Below are 9714 nucleotides of genomic sequence, written 5' to 3'. Positions count from 1 at the left end.
ATGGACCTGTGGCCACCGCCAGGCGGCGCCCCGATGCCGGTATATCCCATGTGGTCCCCGGCCGGGACGCCCAGGAGGACCAGAGGAGGGCTTGTGCCTCCTCCAGACCGAGAGGGGGCGTCCGTCCTGGTTATGCTGGAGGCCTCGGGTAGAGGGCTTGGAAGCCCAGCCCTGTAGGGGCCCGTGGCCACCGCCAGGCGGCGCCCCAGTGCCTTATTATCAGAAGTGCCGGGGGGAAGACGACAGGGGACACCCGGACGGCTTCCGGGTGCGCAGCCGGCACTTCCTCCACACGGGGGTGTGTCCGCGGGGCCACCTCCCTCCAGTCATGAGTGGATGAAGGAAGAAAAATGAAAAACATTATTTGTACAAAATCTTAATTTATTTATCCATTCCTAAATAATTAAATGGGCAGACTATTTCATATCAGTGCAATATGCTGCTTGTTAAAACGGATGACTCCCGCTCTTACGTGCAAGTCTGAGTGGATATTATGAACTATCGTATCTGTTCAAGTTTTATTTAAATTTTAAATAGAAGGAATTTTTATTTAGTCGACAGAATATTATTCCGGAATAAATCAACTCAAACCTTAAATAACTTATAATATTTTGCTCTCCATAAAAATATATCCTGTCTAAATTATACAAGTTAGAAATAAAGTAAACGTTAAAAGAACAAACATTCAAATTTCTTTACTCTTATGTAATTTTATATAAAAATAAACTTAGATTTTAAATATCCCAAAAGATTTTGCTCTCCATAGAAATATATCCTGTCAAAATTATACAAATTCAAATATGAACATGGTGCATAACAAAACCTGGAAATATAAATAAAATGTGTTCTTTTCAGCAATAACAAATCAAATCATTCAGTTGTCTTTGCTCTTATGTCATTTTATCAGAGCGGACGCCTGGCATCTTTTTTTGGCCACAAGTTCTTTTCTGTTTGCTGTGAGGTTCTGTGTTGTGGAGATTCTCAGGATGGACTGCAGGTGCTCATCAGTGAGGCGACTCCTGTGTGCTGTTTTGTTAGTCTTCATGACTGAGAAGAGCTTCTCACACAGATATGTGCTACCAAACATGCACAAGGTTCGAGCCGCATGTAGACGGAGCTGGAGCATTTGTGCGGGAATGGAGTGAATAAACTGTGCGGGCCGTGCAGTATCGTACTTTACACTGCAGCTCAATGACCTCCATCTGAATCTGCACAGGTGCAGTTTCCACATCGACGGCAAATGGGTTGCGAAACAACTCAAAATTCTTTTTTTGTTCTTCAAAGTCACCAAATCGCCATGCGAACTCAGTGCGCAGTGCGCTCAGTTTATCAGTAAAGTGCGTATTTGGGAACACCGTTGTGCCGACTTGGTTCAACATTACTTGGCAACAGGAAAGTGGGGCAAGTTGCACTGGTGCATTTGTGTCTCCCATAAAAGTAGCTTCACTTGAAATCACTTTGTGATTTTGCACGGTAAAACGTCTGCTGAAGTGTCAGATTCTTCTTTAACTCTTCTGCTTTCTGTATCTTGTGCATTGCATTCAAGTTATCGTGATGTTTTGTCTCATAGTGCCGTCTTAGATTAAATTCTGTAATTACAGCCACATTAGCTCCACAAATGAGACACACGGGTTCAGTAAACATATACTCAGCCTCCCATCGGTTTTTAAAGGCTCTATGTTCAGAATCACCTTTTCTCTTCGGCATCGTGTGGGCTAGCTTCGCAATAACTTGCAGCATCATAAGCTAGACTTGATTAATGCGGTAAGTGTTCGGCAAGGCAGCTGAAGCGCTGCATTATGGGATCTGTAGTTTATTGTGTTACCAGCGCTTCATATCCGCGGGCCATTAATAACAATAATATATAAAATGATCTCGCGGGCCAGATATAATTACACACCGGGCTGGATGTGGTTCGCTGGGCCTTGAGTTTGACACATATGGACTAAATAGAACTTGAAAAGATATATTTTTTCAAATGTGATCTCGCAATTCAAATCGAGTTGACGCGCACAATACATCGAGCCCGCGTGCTATTGTGGTTTTGCCTGCGTGCCTCAAAAGTCACCCTCCACTCGCTCTTACTTTTTTACCATTCATCTAATGAATACACTGAGTATGGCTTTACCAAAACAATCATTGATCGCGAATAAAGTATCCATTATTCATAAAGCTTCAATTGGTGATCTGTCTTTCTTCGTTAACCGCATATTTTTTCATACGTCTCAAACCAAGGGGATGCGAGGCTAAAATGAATCGGAAGCACGCGTACATACTCAGTGCATCCCTCTCGAATTGAACCTCGCCGGGCGCTAGAGGAGAAGCCTCTACTATTGCGCCACGCCGTGTGGTTTGTCTATTTGAGCGTAGCAGTGTAATTCGGTGTTTGTTCAGCACTCTTTGGAACTGTTGCTTTTTGTCTGCGCACTGCGTCACGTGAGCCGCTGAATATGGTTTTATATGTCACTCGCTCGCTTCTAATTGTTTCGCTGCCTTCTTAATTATATAATGCGTGTTTTCTTCACCGCTTTTTGGAGCTCTTCCTGGTTTTCTACGTAATGCGTGATTACGTGAGAGGCGTGATGATGTCACACGAAACTACGCCCCCCACGCCATCGAGCTCAACTCCATTACATTATATTGAGAAAAATAGCTTCCATTTATGACCATTACGCGTAGAATTTCGAAATGAAACCTGCCCAACTTTTGTAAGTAAGCTGTAAGGAATGAGCCTGTCAAATTTCAGCCTTCTACCTACACGGGAAGTTGGAGAATTAGTGATGAGTGAGTGAGTGAGTGAGTCAGTGAGGGCTTTACCTTTTATTAGTATAGATTGCATTAGTTAAAGATTCTTCTCTTTGCATTTTATTTTGTAAACTGGATTTGTTATATTTTACTGATATTGCACTACCTGGGTCAATAATAATTGTTTATCCTTAGCAGTTGTAAGTACAAGCGGGCACCACTGAGCCCAAGCCATTGACACAGAAATGCCCAACATGGCAAAACTTTAGTTTAGGTACCTCAAAAATGTGTCCGTTACTAATTTACTCATTTTGTAACAAGACCTTAACAAAAGTTTCTTTAGGCCTTCATAAAACTTCTAAAACATCCCTAGTTGGGTTATTCATCTCTATGCTGTGTGGCATATTGACATGATGGCAAAATGACTTGTTGAGATGAAGAAATTTCAAGAGAAATGTGTCTCAGTTATGCCACCTCAGACCACTCGGAAGTGAAGTTTTGTTAGTCGATCACACTGCAGAGATGAATAAACACTTTACTGATGCTTTGGACGTCTTATGAAGACCCAAAGAAGTGTCTGTTAACTCTTTCAGGGCGGATGTCGACTTTTTTCGAAACTTGGGGAAGAGGATGGTAATCAGCTGTAAACGGCGACAAAACTCGCTGATACGTTTTAGTTTGATTCTGTTTGCTAAAAGGAAAGTTAGCTTTGTTGATTTGACTTTGATTTCCTTGACGTGAATGGGTAGCGAAAAGCAAACAACGTCTAAAATGGCATCGATATCTGGCGAGAGACCAAAGTGAATGTGCGGAGCAAAATGCTCCACGGGGGAGAGTTTGTGTGTTACCACTGAATCATACTCTGACTTGTTGGGCTCGAAAATGAAACTGAGGTACCAGTATCAGCTGATCGTAGTGCTGTTCATGTAGCTTATGTGCCCATTAAGGGCAACATTTGTCTAGAAGGATACCGCAGCTTACGATGAGTGGTGCGAATTAGATTGCATTGCACTGCGACTGCCACCATCACATTAAGATAGCCAGGCAGCTAGAGTCCGCCACAGCATTCCTTCTGGCCGGTGAGCTGCCCCCGAGCAGCTGCCAGAGTTGACAAACCGGTGCTGAGAGCATCCACGGCACCCAGCAACAGACATTTTATGTTGATTTATGTGTGAAACCATTGCTTTGTTAGCAGTTTTATTTTTTGTGAAAAATACTCATCCCTCAAAGAGTTAAGGTCTTCTTACATAATATTAAATGAGTAATAGATGGATTTTTTCAGTACGTAAACTAAAGTGTTACCCCCAGCACAATACTGGGTTCAAATAAAAGATATTTATTTGTCAACCACATGTTTCTATGGAAGCCAAGAGAGGACGTGCAATATCGTTATTTTTTTAAATTGTTTCCTTGAGATAATGAACTCATTTTATCAAGATCTCGATAAAACAAAAGATCTTGTTTATTCGAAATTATAAAATAATTGTGTCTAACGTTTAATGTTTAGCTTATTGAAGCCACGTCCTGTTTGAAACGGCAGAAGAGCAGAACTGTATTGATCAGCGCGTCACATTTTTGTTCAATCAAGGGCTGACACAGGCTGAAATATGTTTATGCCTTAGTTTGGAAAATAATAAATTAGTGTCCATCATTTAGCTGTATTGGGTTCACAATCTAAGCGAGCCTGAAGCCAGGAGCAAAGGTTAAGTTTCATTTTCTTGAGATCACAATAAAATGATTCCATTATCTCAAGAAAACAAATTTTCATTTTCTCGACATCTCAATAAAATGATTCCATTATCTCAAGAAAACAAAGTTTGTTTTCTCAAGATCTCGATAGCATTAGTCTGTTATCTCTGGGACACAATTAAAAAAAAATAACGATATTGCACGTCCTTTCTCGGCTTCCGTATGTGTCTAACAATCACCCATTGAAAGATCAATACCAAAATTACAAATCAGGTCAGTTTTTTTCCTCCTCCCTTCCTTAATTCAAGAGTGTTGCCCGCTGCCTTCCGTCTTTGACTCCCTGATGTGAGGTGATGGGCTCTTTTTTAAGTAAGACCCGGGACTACTTCCGGTGTCACTATACTACAGGTCAGGAGTATTTCTGGGTTCACATGGAGACCAGTATCCAAGCAACGCCCTCTGGTGGCACCCAAGGAACACAACATGGTTATATTTCCACCATCCAATTCCCACGCAGCCCTGTGGGTGTCCTGATTGGGATTAGCCACAAGGAACACTGGCACCTTTTGTGTGTGGGGTATGAACTGCTCCTGGTATCCACTTTCTCCCAGTTCATTCAATAGAGTTCAATCCCAGCAGGGACTAAGATTATAGGGCATTCCAGCTGGGTTGAGTCTCCATTCCTGCAGTCCTTTCTTTATGGCATCCTGGCTGGACAAAAACTCCATCACCATCCCACTAGGGATGCCTGTCTGTCCTTCATGGCATATACACTTACTCATTTGACTCTTGATTCATATGGTTGTATTGCTAGATGTACTACTTTGTTCTACTGTGCCACACCCTGCCAACACACTCACAATGCCACCAATAAGCAGTCCTGTAGTGCCAAGTGCTTTCCCTCTGTCCCTTGCTGCTACCATCTCACACACAGCTGCCTTGCAACTCAGTTTTGCTGTGCCACATGCTGCCACCATAATAGAAAATGGTACCAATTTATGCTTTTCTGCCGTGCCACACACTGCTATCATGCCAGCTCTGCTGTGTGTCATGCCATTTCCTTTCTACACAATAGTTCCAATCTACAGAGTACTGTGGAGTGAAGTTCTTCTCCCACTCTGCATGATACTCTTCTGTTACATATGGCTGTCTTCCCACTCAATGCTGCCGTTCTTAACATTACCATTCATGTGCTAATGTCTTGACTAGTGTAGGGTGCCTCTGAGGACTGACCACGAAGTTATCCAGTCTTGTTAGAACTTTATCCAATGAGTCACACGAAATGGGAGTTCATGCCAGGTCGATGGACTTATTCAGACCTCAAGTGAGTTCTTTTTTATTTTTTTTTTGTAATACTAAAGCTGTTTAGTAAAAAAGAAGAACAATAAAGAGTTGAGAAGAGGCCTTTGACGCGATGACTTGCAGTCGACACCCAAAGAGCTTCAAACGCATCTCTGCTAATTATCAGTAAATTAATTCTCGCAATTCCATGCATGCTAATGGCTTTGCTGGATGTCGTTGATGTGATTTTTTTCAATGCTAGCTCACATTTCCATAAAGTAGCTTTGTTTACGCCTTGAATGGTACAGCGCAGGTCGACTGAAAGCATGTCTCCATGAATACGCCTTGTCATGTGAATAGATGGCAGGTGCAGCACACAGAAAAATGAAATGTAAAGAAGAGCAGGCCTGCTCTAAGTTGCCAAAATTCAGCAAAAGACACAGAATGGTGGCGGATGTTTCAAAATTGTTTTCAGTTTTTCATTCCAACCAATTCCTTTAACAAACGACACGTCTCCTGCTAGCTCCAAATCAGCCTTCATTGTGCAGGTTTGGTTATTTTTAATTTTGGGAGTGTCACAAGAGCACGAGTGTTTCGGTAGCACAGTCTCATGGTCTTGAATCATTCGTCTGGATGTGGAGTTTGCAGCTTCTCCCAGTATCCGTGTAGGATTTCTGGCAGGTACTTCATGTTTTCCACCACATCCCTGGAGATGTGTTGTTCAGGCAAATTTGAAATTACCCCCCATGTAAATGTACGTCGTGGCTTGACTTGTCCAGATCTTATGGCCAAATGTATGTGGACACCCCTCCAAATGGTTGAGTTCAGGTTTTTAATTGTTAATAGATACATAAAATAAAATCATAGCATTGCAATTTCCATTGGCAAACATTGGTAATAGTATGGGTTATACTGAAGAGCTTGGTGACTTTAGATGTGGCACTGTCATAGGATGCCACCTCTGCCGCGAGTCAGTATGTGAAATTTCTCCTCTGCTAGATTTGCCTTGGGTAACTGTAAGTGTTGTTATTGAGAAGTGGAATCATCAAGGAGCAACGCCAGCTCAGCCATGAAGAGGTAGACCAAGCAAACTTAAAGAGCAGGACCATTGCAACTGCCACGTGCAAAAGTTTGCTGATGACACTGCTATTGTGGGCTGCATCAGGAGTGGGCAGGAGGAGGAGTACAGGAAGCTAATCAAGGACTTTGTTAAATGGTGCGACTCAACCCACTTACACCTGAACACCAGCAAGACCAAGGAACTGGTGGTGGATTTTAGGAGGCCCAGGCCCCACATGGACCCCGTGATCATCAGAGGAGACTGTGTGCAGAGGGTACAGACCTATAAATACCTGGGGCAATAAGATGCTGCAGATGTTCTACCAGACGGTTGTGGTGAGTGCCCTCTTCTACGCGGTGGTGTGCTGGGGAGGCAGCATTAAGAAGGACGCCTCACGCCTGGACAAACTTGTTAGGAAGGCAGGCTCTATTGTAGGAATGAAGCTGGACAGTTTAACATCTGTGGCAGAGTGACGGGCGCTGAGCAGGCTCCTGTCAATCATGGAGAATCCACTGAATCCACTGAACAGGATCATCTCCAGACAGAGGAGCAGCTTCAGTGACAGACTGAGGAGATCGTTCCTCCCCCACACTATGTGAATCTTCAGTTTCACCCAGGGGATTAAATGCTAACATTATTCAAAATGAATGTCTGTTTTTACATGCATTTTTATTACTTTTTAATTTAATATTGTTTTTTGTATCAGTATACTGCTGCTGGATTATGTGAATTTCCCCTTGGGATTAATAAAGTATCTATCTATCTATCTATCTATCTATCTATCTATCTATCTATCTATCTATCTATCTATCTATCTATCTATCTATCTATCTATCTATCTATCTATCTATCTATCTATCTATCTATCTATCTATCTATCATTGAGTTCTAGTGTGCAAAAATGGCCTATCGTCTTGTGTATCACTCATAACACATTTTCAAACTGCCTCTGAAAGCACAAGAACAGTGTGTCAGGGGCTTCGTGAAATGGGTTTCCATGGCTGAGCAGCTGCACACACACCTAAGATCACAATGAACAATTCCAAATGTTAGCTGGGGTACTTTAAAACACTACTTATTGGACTCTGTGGCAGTGGAAACATGGTGTCTGCGATGATGAAGGACACTTTATTATCTGGAAGTCTGATGGACAAAGCTGGGTTTGGCAGATACCAGGGGAATGCTACCTTCTGTACAGCATAGTGTCTATTGTAATGTGTGCTGGAGGAGAGATACTGGTCTGGGCTGTGTTTTGGGGTTTGCGCTTGGCCCATTGGTACCAGTGAAGGGTCCTGTTAGTGCTACAGCAGACAAAGCCATTTTAGATAACTGTAAATATCCAACTTTGTGGCAACAGTTTGGGGAAGACCCTTTTTTTGCTCCAGCATGACTGCACCCTTATGCACAAATTCAGATCCATAAAAATAGAAAGGAACTCAAGTGGCCTGCACAAAGCCCACACTTCAAGCCTACTGTCCAGCTTGGAGATGAATTGGAACGCTGATTGCAAACCAGGTCTTGTCATCCAATATCAATATCTCACCTCACAAATGCTGTTTTGGCTAACTGGGCACAAAGCTCCAGAGACACACTTGTGGAAAGCTCTCCTGGAAGAATGGGGGCATAGAACTGCACAAGGGAGGCCATTTCCATATTAATGTCCATGGCTTTGGAATAGTATGTCAAACAAGCTGATATACAGTAGGTGTGATGGTGAGGCATCCACAAACATTTGGCCATATATTGTACTTCCTACCTAGTGGCGAAAGGCTTTGACCAACCCCGCTACACCCCTGACGTCACCTTGAATTGGACAGAATGGAACTGTAAATGTCATGTTATCTATCTATCTATCTATCTATCTATCTATCTATCTATCTATCTATCTATCTATCTATCTATCTATCTATCTATCTATCTATCTATCTATCTATCTATATGTCTGTCTGTCTATCTTTTTTGTCCTTCAGGTAACTGAATTCTTAATACACGTATCAACATCTGATGACTAATTCACATTGTCACCATTATCACTTTACTTAACTAATGCATCAGTTTCAGTTTGCTCAAAAACTGGCTTTACAACTTACTGTTCACACACCATTGCGTTTTTGGGTAAAGGCTCCGCCCCACTTATGAATAATAATGAGCTACCATATGGCAGAACACATATAAATAGTCATTTATTTTTTGCAGCATCCATTGCATCCATTAGATGGCAGCAGGATGCTGTATCAAAGTTTATTTAGGCTTAACACTGTAAAGCGTATAATTAATTACATATCTGTGCCAGGCTTAACTGTATTTTCATAGAATTCTGAGACAAAGTCACACTCAGGGTGTATAATTACTTAAAGATCTTCTGGAAAAAAGCCAAATTTCCCCATGGGGACAAATTAAGTTCTATCTATCTATCTATCTATCTATCTATCTATCTATCTATCTATCTATCTATCTATCTATCTATCTATCTATCATATATTGTGCCTTTCATATCTGTCTATCTATTGTTACACATGTGCAAATAAGTGGGTTGAGTGGACCCAGTCAAGGTAATTACCCACCAGTCCAGGGGTTTTCAGGGTGCACTAATCTAACTTCTGTTATCTCTGCAGGCCAGATACGAGAAAACCTACCAGAAGCCCAATCAATGGCATCACTTCTGGTTCCAGTGCCATAGACGATGTCACATCTAGCTTCGGTGCCCAGATTGACAACACTTCTGGTTCTGGTTCCAAGACTGACGTCACTTCTGGTTTCCAACGCCCAGAATAACATAACTTCCGGTTCCGGCTCTAGATGACATCACTTCCGATTTTCAGCTTATAAAGCCGCCATCTTTTTTAACCAAACCAGTTCAACCCAGGATTAGAAACCATTCTCATGAATGCCTTATCAAACCCCAATTGCAGCCAGAGACAATATATGGGTGACTGACC

The sequence above is a fragment of the Polypterus senegalus genome, chromosome 13 (genome assembly GCF_016835505.1).
Source record: "Polypterus senegalus isolate Bchr_013 chromosome 13, ASM1683550v1, whole genome shotgun sequence".
NCBI classification, from domain to species: domain Eukaryota; kingdom Metazoa; phylum Chordata; class Cladistia; order Polypteriformes; family Polypteridae; genus Polypterus; species Polypterus senegalus.
Note: the sequence above shows the minus strand (reverse complement) of the source record.